The sequence below is a fragment of the Falco biarmicus genome, chromosome 11 (assembly GCF_023638135.1).
Source record: "Falco biarmicus isolate bFalBia1 chromosome 11, bFalBia1.pri, whole genome shotgun sequence".
Lineage (NCBI taxonomy): Eukaryota > Metazoa > Chordata > Aves > Falconiformes > Falconidae > Falco > Falco biarmicus.
Window position 1 is genome coordinate 36544904 of NC_079298.1, and position 12185 is coordinate 36557088.

The window sequence follows — 12185 nt, forward strand, 5'->3', positions numbered from 1 at the left end:
GTCTGTAACTGCTAGATTGCCATGGACCAGCATTTCCATACCTGTTCCCTGGCGTAGAAAAATTAACGCAGATTCAATTTTTTTCTTGAGATTTTGTATTTCTGCATCTACTTCGGAGACGCTTCAAATGCAGAAAGTTGAATTGCTAGTAGAAGGCATTTATTCCCATTTGAAAACAAACTTGGTGCCTGTCCTTAGATACAAATAAGTGATGAATTATACCCAAACAAAAATATTCTGGGCATAACTACTTCCATCAGCATCTAGTCTTCCCACAAAAAAAGTAGAAGTTGCATCTCTGCATTATAGCATGGACTTTGGCCCGGTCATAATTTTCTTCCCACTGCTCATTAAAAGGTAAATTCAATGCCTTCAACCATGTGGTTCATTTCTTCTGTGTTGTTGGGTTCTGGGGTTGTTGCTTTGGTTTTTTCTCTCTAGATAACTACCCAGTTTTTTTCCCCCCTGATATTTTTTTCTCTGTGTTGGGTACTATATGGTTTCTTGGCAATCTACAAAGCAGCTACATCTGTCTTAATTGCCAAAGTCTACAAGCTCAGCAGGCACTTTGACTTAGCACAAGCCTAGGGAACACTTTTTCTCTTTTGGTGTTTTATATTACATGAAGGATTTAGTTCAAAGAATTATGCAATGCTAAGTGATCCATTACCATGACTGGCATCGCTACAATAATTATGCTCTGGAAACAGAATGTCCTTGAACTCTCAGCTTGTTATGATTCTTTCAGCATTAATTCTTTTATAGTTGAAGTGGTACAGGCAAAATTTAGCTATATTAATCCTTTTTGTTCCAGTGTTTATTCATGCTAAATTTTCTTGCCAGTTAATAGAATATCTCACGTAGATTAAAAAAGCTGACTTCTATGTTTAATTAAAGAAAGACAGCATCAATCAAAGAATAATCACTTGCTCACCAATGTGAGACTGTATATAATTAGCAAATGCAACAGTTTTGGTTTGCCCAAGAAAATAGTATATTTATCAGATGAATATTCTTGAATTGTTGGAAATTCAGAAGTAGGTTTGTGCAAGAGGGTTTGGTGTTGGAGGAGGTGGTTTCATCTTGAAATACTTGTTCTCCAGCTCAAGATCTTCACTTCTGAGATACGGTGAAACTAGAAATGACATATTTGAATCAAATACAATGTAAACAATAAGTGGACAGGGGATTGACTCTGATGTTAAACACTTAGCTGCCAACCAAAGAGAAATAAAATTACATGAAAATAGCATGCAAGTTTTAGGACCTGGCTGAGTAATTTCAGTTTATTCCCAATGTATTCTTTAACAGCTGTTCACTGTGAGTACCCAGTTATAAATCTAGTAGCGTACACATTCACATCCCCTTCTAAACAGCTGCCTTCACTTTGGCTGTGACATTTATCTAAAGTAAATCTCTCTCTCTCTCTCTCTCTCTCTCTCTGAATTTTAGAGGTAATTTGCCATGGGTTCACAGCGCGTGATGCTGCTGAAATGACCCATGCTGCCATTCATCCTTTTTGTATCCCAGATGTGTCAGTGATGGGTGGGACCTAGGGAGGAACCCACAAAGCCTATGCTTCCTCTCTTCTGGGATTTTTCTGTATTTTATTGCCAGTCACCACATAGGCACAAGTGTTTTAGATTAGGCTGTGAAGTGAAAGGGTTATAAGATTGTCTGGAGACTTGAACAAGTTTTCTAGCCAACAGTGCTGAATAAAGTCCATTGCTAGAACCATTGCCAAGAAATTCTTTCAAATAGGCCATGAAAAGACTACCCCAGTCTCTCAATTCATGTCTCTCTGGGGCACTAAACAACTGGAGGCTTATACTATTATGAACGTTTGACATGTGAATCCTGTTGATCAGGCTTTCCCTCTTGTCTCCTCTCTAAAGTGCAGCAAGCGAAATGTGTACGAAAGGTCAGGTCAGCTCGGGTGCCAGCCTGCCTCTCTCCTTCTGAGAAGCTTAACACAGGGGAGGGTGGGCGCCGTACCTCCGCTGGGGCTGTTCTCTCCACTCTTCTGTCTCTGGGTATGGGCTGAATAACAATGACCATGGCCGTTGCCGTCTGTTCCTGGGGGATTAATGCAGCGTGGAAGTTGCGGAGAGCTGTAAGGCTAAGGACTCCACAGAGAAGATTTCCTCCTGGAATGCTATTCCAGCGCAGCCCCATGATGAAATTAGCAGGGGCTAGGAACAAGACATTCACTGCTGTCACAATAATGCAGAAGTTTTGTTAAGTCTGTTACGTCGGAACTCAGTCCTAGGCTTGCTCTACAGGTAGATACGTAGGTGCACTGCATTGCCTTTGTGCTTTGAAAAACAGAGCAGCTGGATAAGTCCTTGGGTAGAGAGAAATTGCCCCAGTGCTTGCGGCGCTGTCATCCGTGCCTACTCCACTGGATCCCCCAGTGCTCGGCAGCCCAGGAGAAGGGAGGGAGAGCGAGAGGAAACCTGAATGAAAGTAACACTGGAGGAGGTACCCGGTCTGCCCCTCTTCTGATCTCAGACTCAAGCAGCGTTACAAAATCACTGCAATTTAGAGCTGTACTCCCTGCCTGAAGCTGCGTAAAGAAGAAACAAGGACTTACATAATTTTTCTGTTGTTTTGGGCCATGCGTTCAACAGAACAAATTAAACCTGTTGCAATACCACTAGCATCGAAGAGGTATTTTCCTATAAGCAAGGCAAGAATTGAGTAGAAATGTCATATCTTTTGTTAGGTCAGGTGGTTCACATGACCACCTGAACTAAAACCAGACCAGCTTTGGGCACGTGACTGCAAGAATACTTCATGTGCCCAAAATCATCTTTATTTTTCCGGCCATATCAGCTGGATTACTAAAAGGTATTGCCTCTGCCAATAAACCTTGCCTTGTTTATAGACTCAGACCATCATGACTGCAACAGTGTTACCAAATTTCCAATAGAACAGGCAAAACCAGACTTTGCTGCACAGAAATAATATTGGTTCTCAAAAATGTATCACGAAAACATATGGAATAAACAGCTTGAAAGGGTTTCTCTGTGTCTTACGTTGCTGCATTTCCATTGCACTGCATGACAAGAGACCTGTAAAAGCTGCTGGAGCGCCGTGTGCTGCGGCCCTGTTAAAAGACAACAAGAATTTCAATAATGAAGGGTAGCAGAGAGCTGATGTCACTGTCACTTTTTTCAGTCAACCAGAAACCAATTAGCCCTGGCTGGCAGGCCCAATTAAATCATTGGACATAGGAAAATGCCAGCTACCCTCCCCTAGAGTTAGGTAATTGGGGCTTTATTACAGTCAGACTTGGTGCTGTTTGTTGGGCCACAGGATACAAGTAACAGCCATTCTGCTCTCTCTCTCTGTAGGCATTCATGGGGTTTTACCCCTGAGAAAAGTCGTTGTGTTTTACATAGAAAATACTGATCTTTTAATATATATTCTCTGTCATAGTAGGAACCCAAAGGTCGTTCTGTGTCTTCAGATTTATGGAGAACATGAAATTAGGAGTTCTACCATGAAATACCTCAGGTGAAGGGTTTGCACTGATTTATACTTAAGATTCCAGGTCTTTTATCTAGCACCCTTGCAAGGATGTAGAAAGTTTTCAACTCATACTACTTTGAAACTTGAGGCACGTTTGACATAGTGTTAGACTGATGTACTGAGGGGCTGCCTGGTTTACTGTGTGGATTGGTTGGAGCTGAAGAAACGAGACACTGAGCATGCCAAGGTCTGTTCTTGTTCAGGTTAACACTTGGTCATGGCCCTCCAAGGTCTTAAGGAATGCGTTGCTTGCAATGACACAAGGAAGAGGTACTGAACTAGCTAGCTCACTTACATTACCAAGTTTAAAAGCTTCTTTGATGTTATAGCAGTCCAGCTACATTAAGTTCCATATGAGCTAAATGCTGTGCATCTGTTATCCAGCCTAGCTTGTTTAGGTTATGGCACAATGCAACCGGTTTGTTTATGCCTGGACCTAAACATTTTCTTGAATCACGCATGAAACAGAACTACATCGCCAGGGAGAGCCATCTCCTGCGTCTTTCCACAACGCAGCTTGGTTGCACACTGGTCCATCCCATTGACGCTCAATTCCCTTGCCAAGGCAGAAGAGACCCCTGCTATACTTACAGCACCTCTCTTCATGCTGCCAGAGCCAACTGACAGCTGCTTGGGCTGGAGGAGACAAACGCTGTCGCGTCTGAGCCATATAGTCATGCACCTGCAAGAACACTTACATTGCCCAGTAGAAAGCAGAATTTGGCACACCGGTTACAATACAACTGTATATGCATGTAGAAACGTGTGTACAACATGCTTAGTAATTTTTATTTAAGGGAAAGCAACACTTGCTATTGAAGACATTTTCAGAAATAAAGTATAATGCGTAAAAGATTCTGAATGGGGTAAAAAAGTGGAAAGCCAACGATGGTATTTTGTTGGAAAGTTAGCGCATGAAGCTGACAAATTAACAGCACCTTTTAAGCCTGTGTGTCCTTGGCTAATACCCGCTATGTAGTTGTAAGGACAGCTAGAAGCAGTCAGCTAGGGCTGCCAGCGCGGTGTTTACCGAGGCTTTCCAGAGCTCTCCTCCTTCCCTTTGTGATGAACCTCCACATGGTTACAGTTGTCAGGCAATCAAGATTCATCTCTCTGCTAGAAAGGCAGGGTGCTGCAAGGTGTAGGAGGAGATTAAAATGCTATTCTTTACTCTCCTTAATCACTCTCCATATAATTTGTACATGTTATTAGTTTTGAATTATAAAGTTAAAGGTATGTATAATCTACAATACATTTTTCCTCAAAGAGACTGAACTGTGAAAACTGAAGGATATTTTCGGGTTATATGAGCACTTTAACTTTCATTGTTCGTTTGTCTGAGCCCAATTTACATATTCTGTGGTGCGTTGCCAGTTTACTTAGGATGAAAGGCTGCAGTTACAAACTTATGGTGTGTATTACTTCGCTCACTATAAGAAAGAAAAAAAAAAGGTACATAATGAAAGCATTATATCTGTTTCTGAACCATCTCTACAGTGTAAGTGAGAATTTCAGGACCCTGTTTATTTTAGGTGACATTTTATTATCTGATTTCTTAATTATATTTTAATAGTAATTACAACATTTTCCCAAGAAAATATAATTAGATTTTGATGTCAAGAAGCAGATTACAAGTAAATTAATTATGCTTTGATGCCACTATTAAAAACATGGAGCAAGACAAACTGGCTTCCAGTCAAAAAAGCAGTAGTTAGAATATGAACCATGCAGGCACACAGCACAGAAGAAAAATGTTTAACTAAAAAAACCTGGAAATACAGAATTAATTCTGATTTGTTAGTGATTCAATATGCATAAACAGCCAGCAAAGAGTCTTGTACAAGAAATCTTTACAGGAAAGTTATTTAAAAAAATCTTACTAAAGAAAATAAACAAAATTAGTGACAATTAAATGACAACTGAGTTAGTAAAATGTTCTATAAATGCAACAGCAGGATAAGGTCTTCTTGTAGTGATTGCAAAATATAACACTACAGAGTAATCCTGCAACAATCACATTGTAACAATGACCTTCCCCAATGAAAACAAATTGACAAAACCAACTTACTACCTGGGGTATCACTGAAGCCAAATCCATTTCAGTAAACTTCAGTACAACATTATGATCAGTTGTACATGTCTCTCTTGGTGAGGTTACTTGTTATCCCAAGATTAACGTTATTTCATTTCAGAAAGAAGCATGCTTTTCCAGTAAAAATAGCTGAAGAGGAGAACCAGTTCTTAAATTAATTTTCCTTTAATATGGCAAAGTTGATAGGGCACTGTAACACTTCTAAACAAAAGGCTAGCGGCTTTACTTCTGGAGGAGTTACGCTTACTCATATCCTTTCCTATAGTTGATTTTTGTGCCACACAGCCGTTTGCTTACATTGGAGCATCTTTGCCAGTCTTGGCCACAATGCCCAGGGGTGCTCCAAGAGCTGTTGGGTTTGGTGATGAAAGGGCTGACAGATGCGTGGGTGCATTTACACGCCACAGATTCACTATTGCTTTTCCTCTTAGGAGTGTTTTTTAAATTCTGCTTGCACTAGTGTACTTTATTTGACTCAAGATAGGGAGAGGAGACTTCAAAGTAAATCTGGGAGTGAGAAAGATTTCCTCCTCATGGAAAATATATTCCTTTTGCCAAACTAAACCACAGTCTGGAATCTTTAATATTTGTTTCTTACCTTGAATGTATTTTATATAAGAAGTGCCTTGGATTAGTTGAAAGGTTTGGTTGGAGGAATAAATTTATGTTTCAAACTTTTGAAAACACTTTAAAATTATTTCACTTGTCCAAAAGAAAAAAATAATAGCAAGAAGGTCACCTTCTAAAATTGTCAAAACAATTTTTTCCAAGCAATTTTTAAATACAAGATAGTTAAAAGGAAAAAAAAAAAAAAAAAGGAAAAGAAAAAAAACCACAACAAAACACCAAAAAACCTCAAATCCATCCACAAAACCCCACCCTCTTCCATCTAAAAGGCTCCAAAAATTTCTTACCAGATCCAGTTCAGAGATTGGGGGATTAAAACAAATCACCATCTAACTTCATATTCCTGCCCAGTTTTTGGAAAACAGTTCTCACATTTACAATGGCATACAGTCCAAAACAGTTTTTGCCTATGATAAATGTGAGTAGATAAATAGATAAATTTGTCTCTTATCTTTGTTACAGACTATGTTAGATTTGCATCAAGTTTGGCCAGATACAAAAATTTTCTTCCTGTCTTGTATTACAAGTGCAACACCTATTTTCAGAATCAGTGGGACTTCTGACATGTAGCAGGATATGGTCCTGAAGAAATGCCAAATTATTAGAGTCACGTTAAGTGACGACAAATGGTGTGGTCCACTAGGCTAGTTATTTCCATAGCTTCTAATGCAATGAACAGCAAATACAGTAGGTTCTGCGTGGCCAGCCTTCAGAAAGTTAGTACCATTTCTTGACTAATTAGCCAATTGCAATTGCCACATCATAATGAAATTTGGTGTATTTATTTAGATTTGGGTTACCAGTTTCCCACCTTACTTAAAAACAGTGTTATATAAGTACATGTTAAATTTGTCTACTTCATTGAATTAATACTGAAGTCTGACTTTGCTGCTGCAGGAGTGGGGTCAATGTTAACGTGGTTTGTGTTTTATCTGTTCGCCAGCAGTCGGACACTGCCATTCAATTCACTTGGATTGATCTTAGTTAAGAAAAGAGTGAGCAGTATGAGCTGTGTCTTTAGGCATCAGTTCATTTCTGCCATTTAGCAACATTCAGGGCTACACTTCTGAAAGGGCTCAGCCTTTGCTGTTCTTCAGGCACGTGGAGTTGTTCCTGTAGGTCAGCTGAGGACCTGAAGCAAAGGTCTTTTGAAAGTCTCGTGAGGAAATGGAGTTCCTCCTCACTCTCTCACACCAGTGGTTAACGTCCTCAGTTCTGAGTGCAGCTGAAAGATGGGAGGAAATCTTACCCTGCCAGCATGAGGGGCTCCTGCAACACACCAGGGCCTTCAGATGGTGGCTGCTGCAAGGATGTTGTGTTTCCTACTGCAAACACGTTTTTTTCCCATAGGTGCTTCTGTATGGGACAAAACAGCTTGTTTATAGCCAAGGTACTGAAGATGAAGTTTCTGGTAGCAAAATGGTATTTCTCCGGTAGTGGCAACTACCTTAGAAGTGCTGGCTTAGAAATTCTTGTACCCCGGAAACTCAGGGTCTCAGATTTAGAAGTCTGAGTCCCACAAGACTACGTTTGGTGAATGCTGGTGCCAAAGTACAAATGTGGGTGCTAAGGCAAGTCCTTTCATCAGCTGCCTATGCACAACAATCATATTCACCCAGGCTTTCACTGTATTGGAGGAAGTTACTATGAAAATGCTGTATTTTAATAAAAAATGACAAAGTTCTGATACCCAGAAAAACAAAGCACTGTGTGAAATTCAGCGTATGCAAAGATCTCAGCATGCCCACAGACAAGATTTAAGATGCAGTTCAGCAACTGAATTCAGCAGCAAACCACCTGGTGATTTAAGGGGCCCCCAATTACAGTAGTAACTTTCACTCTTTCCCCCTCACACATCCAACATGATGCTTAGAGATCAAGCTGTGCCGTTCTCCATCCAGGGGACATTTTCCTTTCACTGGCATGGGAACACAGTGACATCATGTATGTCATCTTCACTGAGGTCAGTATTGGTGCCTGTGATTGAAATAGGTGTGAAATATTCTGAATCAACACAAATTTGGAAGCCAGACTATTTCATTGTACCTTGTGGAGGATATAATTCAAACTGACAAACTTTCAGGATTTAGTTTGGTACAAAACCGCAGCCTTTGAGGAATGCATTGGCATTAAGATGAATGCTGTCTTAACCAATACTTAGCAGGAACTTGATATCTCTTTGGGGCACTTACTGTTACCTATTGTTCCCACAATACTGTCTAATACTTTAACACAGAGGCCAAGATTTCCAAGAGGAATTTAGTACTTGCCAGGACCCACGCTGAGACACTTCAGAGGTGCCTGCAGGGAAATTTTGCTTTGCTCTTTGTGAAAGTCATGACCTTCAACTGGAAACCTGCAAATCAAAATGCTCCAAATCGTCAGATGCTTTTCAAAACCTTGTCACAAAAAATCAATACAATGACTGAATAAAGGAAAGGAAAAAAATTATAAGGGATATTAGAGAGCAGGAAAAATTAAGAAGCTTTTCTGTTTGGCCGTTACAAATACTATTAATGAGTGCTGTGTTTTGCATTTCCGTTGCAAATTGCAGCACCTCAGAATGATTTATCACTGAAAACAATTGTCGCGCCTCACCTGTGAGCACAGTGAGGCAAAACTGGGGAAAGAATTAGTCTCCTGGCCCCCAGCCCTGTGCTTGGCCTGTGAAACCAAGCAGGTTGTCAGCTTTCTCTGTTTGTGAAGCCCAAAAGTTGAACAACAGTTTCAGAATCACCTCCTCCTTCCCAGTCTGTCCGTATGTCTGTAATTATAATTCTTCCCTGTCCCTAGGATGATTACAGTATTCACCAGAAGTAAAATGTTTACATATATAGTGTGTGTTAAACTCAACCAACCTCGGTTACTAATCCTCCCTTCCTGGTTCTTCCTCTTTCTCCTCCTCTGCTCTGTTGTCTGCTGGAGTTTTTGGGTCTGAATTCCTTCTGAAACCACTTAGTATTGATCAGGTGAAATGATGCTACATACTAACTTCAATCTTTCCCAAATGCTGTTGAAACTGTTGCTTGCCTATACAACTACCTTCTCTGAAACAGATTAGTTTTTCAAATTAATTCCAATACTTACAGTTTTAGGACTTTCTGCTTTGTTGTATGAGTTATCTCACTCTGAAGGAAAGAAAAAAAAAGAGAATTAGAAGAGTATTTGTAAGTCTGTTAACGTCTACTCTGCTGAAGTGAAAAACGTAGAAGTAAAAAGTACATTTACAACCCATTTAGCATTTAATATATCAGTGCTTTTGTAAAAACACTGCCTCATTTTGTCAAGCACTCCTGTAACCTTGACACTCAACAGGAAGATTATTCGTACAGACAGAAACTTCCTGATTAGACGGTTCATTAGCAGCAAGGTACAGAATACTAATTGCAAATTTTCATCTGCATTGACAAGGCCTGACCTAGCATTCATCTGACAGTGGAATTGCTTCCCTGGTGATATCAGCCACACACAATACAATAAAACCATGTTATTTTGCAAAAATTCATCAAAGATGAGGGTAAGTGAATCACACGCTATTGAGTTCTGCAGGTCCCAGGGGAATCTTGTTGTACCTTACAGAGTCACTTTGTTTTGCCTACTTAAGTGTATAATACTCAGGAGAGACTTCATATGAAAAACCAAACAGCTTAAACTCCTTGCCAGAAATGCAATAATTTGAACAGCATGCACCTTAACTAGTACCTGACCATGAACAAGTGCAAGGTGCTAGCAAACACTGCTTGAAATTCATGTATTTGAAAATACAGTTGGAAGTGGACGCTGGGTTATCACTCCCTCTATTTCTATCATGTCCAAAACCAGATATATCTGAGTGAATCCAATTGACACTTCTGTAACCTTTGGTTAAAGAAATGAGGGTAGAAATCCCTCATTAGTCAGCAGGAAAATGGCTACATGGAGAAGCAAAAAAGTAATCATAATTTCAAAAATTTAATTACATTTAAGGGAGTAACAGACTTGTCAACTCTTGCAAAATAACTACGTTTTCAGATAAAGCCCCTCAGTTTCATAAAAACATTTATAATTTGTAAATTGGCAGAACTGGAAGCTCATGCTCTGCTGGGTCATCTGGAAGAGAATGTTCTGCTTTGAAGTTCTACTCAGGCTGAGGAAGGAATAAAAATAGCCAAGCAAGAGTTCATTTTTAAAAAAAAAAGATTTGTACATCCTAAAATCAATGAAAAAGAAGCTCAAAAGAAGTAATACTTGTAGACTAATACAAGGCATTAAATATAGTCGTAAAATATTTATCTGTGGCAAAGCATGGGCCAAGGGAGTTTCCAATTGTCTCTTGTAGGCAGTTAGCTTTGCAAGTGTGGGAAATCAATGCACATAGTTGTTCTTGTCGCAAGTTGCCTAATTAAAATGCAAATAGATCTATAGCAGTTTTGTTAACGAGGTAAACAACTTCCTGTTACAATACAACTCTCTATCCACAAAACCTTTTAGTCAGCCCTTATTCACATTGGTTTGTCCATTGTCTGTTGGTTTGTCCATTCAAAGAGCAAAAAGCTAAAAAAAATACACACTCTATGAGCTGCTTCATAAAGAGGGTACAAGTACCATAAACAGGAAGATGATCTAGTCAGGTCCATTGTTCTAGCAAACTCCATTGTCCTGAGTTTTCAATAAATATTTCAGAATGTATTTTGAGCGTCCAAACCATGATGTCAGACCACAGTGACTTCATGCTGTCACGCTTCATAGTTTTTTGTAAAATGAAATTCTCCCAACAGTGAGCAGTGGCACATATCTGGTGATGAAATCCAGCAAGAACTTAACAGAAGGTGTAAGCAAGGAGCACTGCTGAATGCCAGCAAGGAAAGCCAAAGGCCCTAGGAAAATACAAGCACTGGTTTATAAAGCAGAAGCTTTCTGCATTAGGTATACAAAACTGGGGACTGAGCCAATATAGGCTGACACTTGTGCAGAAAATATAATGCTATATTCAAAGAATCACAGGATCGTATGTGGGTCTCTAGTCAAAGCACCTGCTCAGAGCAAGTCTAGTTTGAGCGGGTTGCCCAGGACCTTGTCAGGCTGAGTTCTGCATATCCAAAACCTCTAGGCGATATTATCCTTAGCTCAGTCACTCTTCCACTGCCATGAAATCACCCACCTGCTCCTGACTAATTGTCAGTGGTTTAATTGCCAGTGAACAAAAAGGTTTTAATAAAAGCTTTAGGTTAGTCAGCCACGAGCATTTTGTAAACCCACCATCTTATACTTGCAAGGGAATTTGACACTTTATAGGAATTATTTAACTGCTCTAATTTCTGTTCATTTTGTAGTTCAGATTAAAACTACCATAAGATTTTACATACTGGAAAAGAAGTACCAGTTAAGGAAATCACCTATAAACATATTTGACCTAGAAGGCACAGGATGCTGTCAATAAAAATTGCACTTTAAATTGGAGCAACATTGAACAATCAGAAAACAACAGGCCTAGCAGTGAGAAGCAGAAGATACACAGTACTGCTGTCATCTGAAAGTTGAAAACAGTGCTTATATTAGGCAACAGGAGATGTTAGATGATGGAGTTTTCTGGCCAGAGTTGCAGTAAAATATTTTAGAGGACTTGACACTGACGAGTATAGTCTGATATGATACCACACTGTAATTATTGCAAAGAAGCAATCAGAATGGAAAAGGGAAGCACTTAAGTGAAAGAAAATGGCAACACGAACCCTTTCTCCCTGAGAAAATGGCATAGCTTCTGAGATATATGACTGAAGAACCTCATCAAAGCTAAGCTGTGCTGAGAAATATGAAAATTACATTAGATGTTACGCTTCACTGAGTACAAATGATGTTCAGGAAGCGCCAGTGCTGCAGAAATCGAACCCTTTCCTGTAGGCAACTTCAAGGAATTGGGGCAGTGTTAAGTTAGTTTGTTCCCCATTAATTC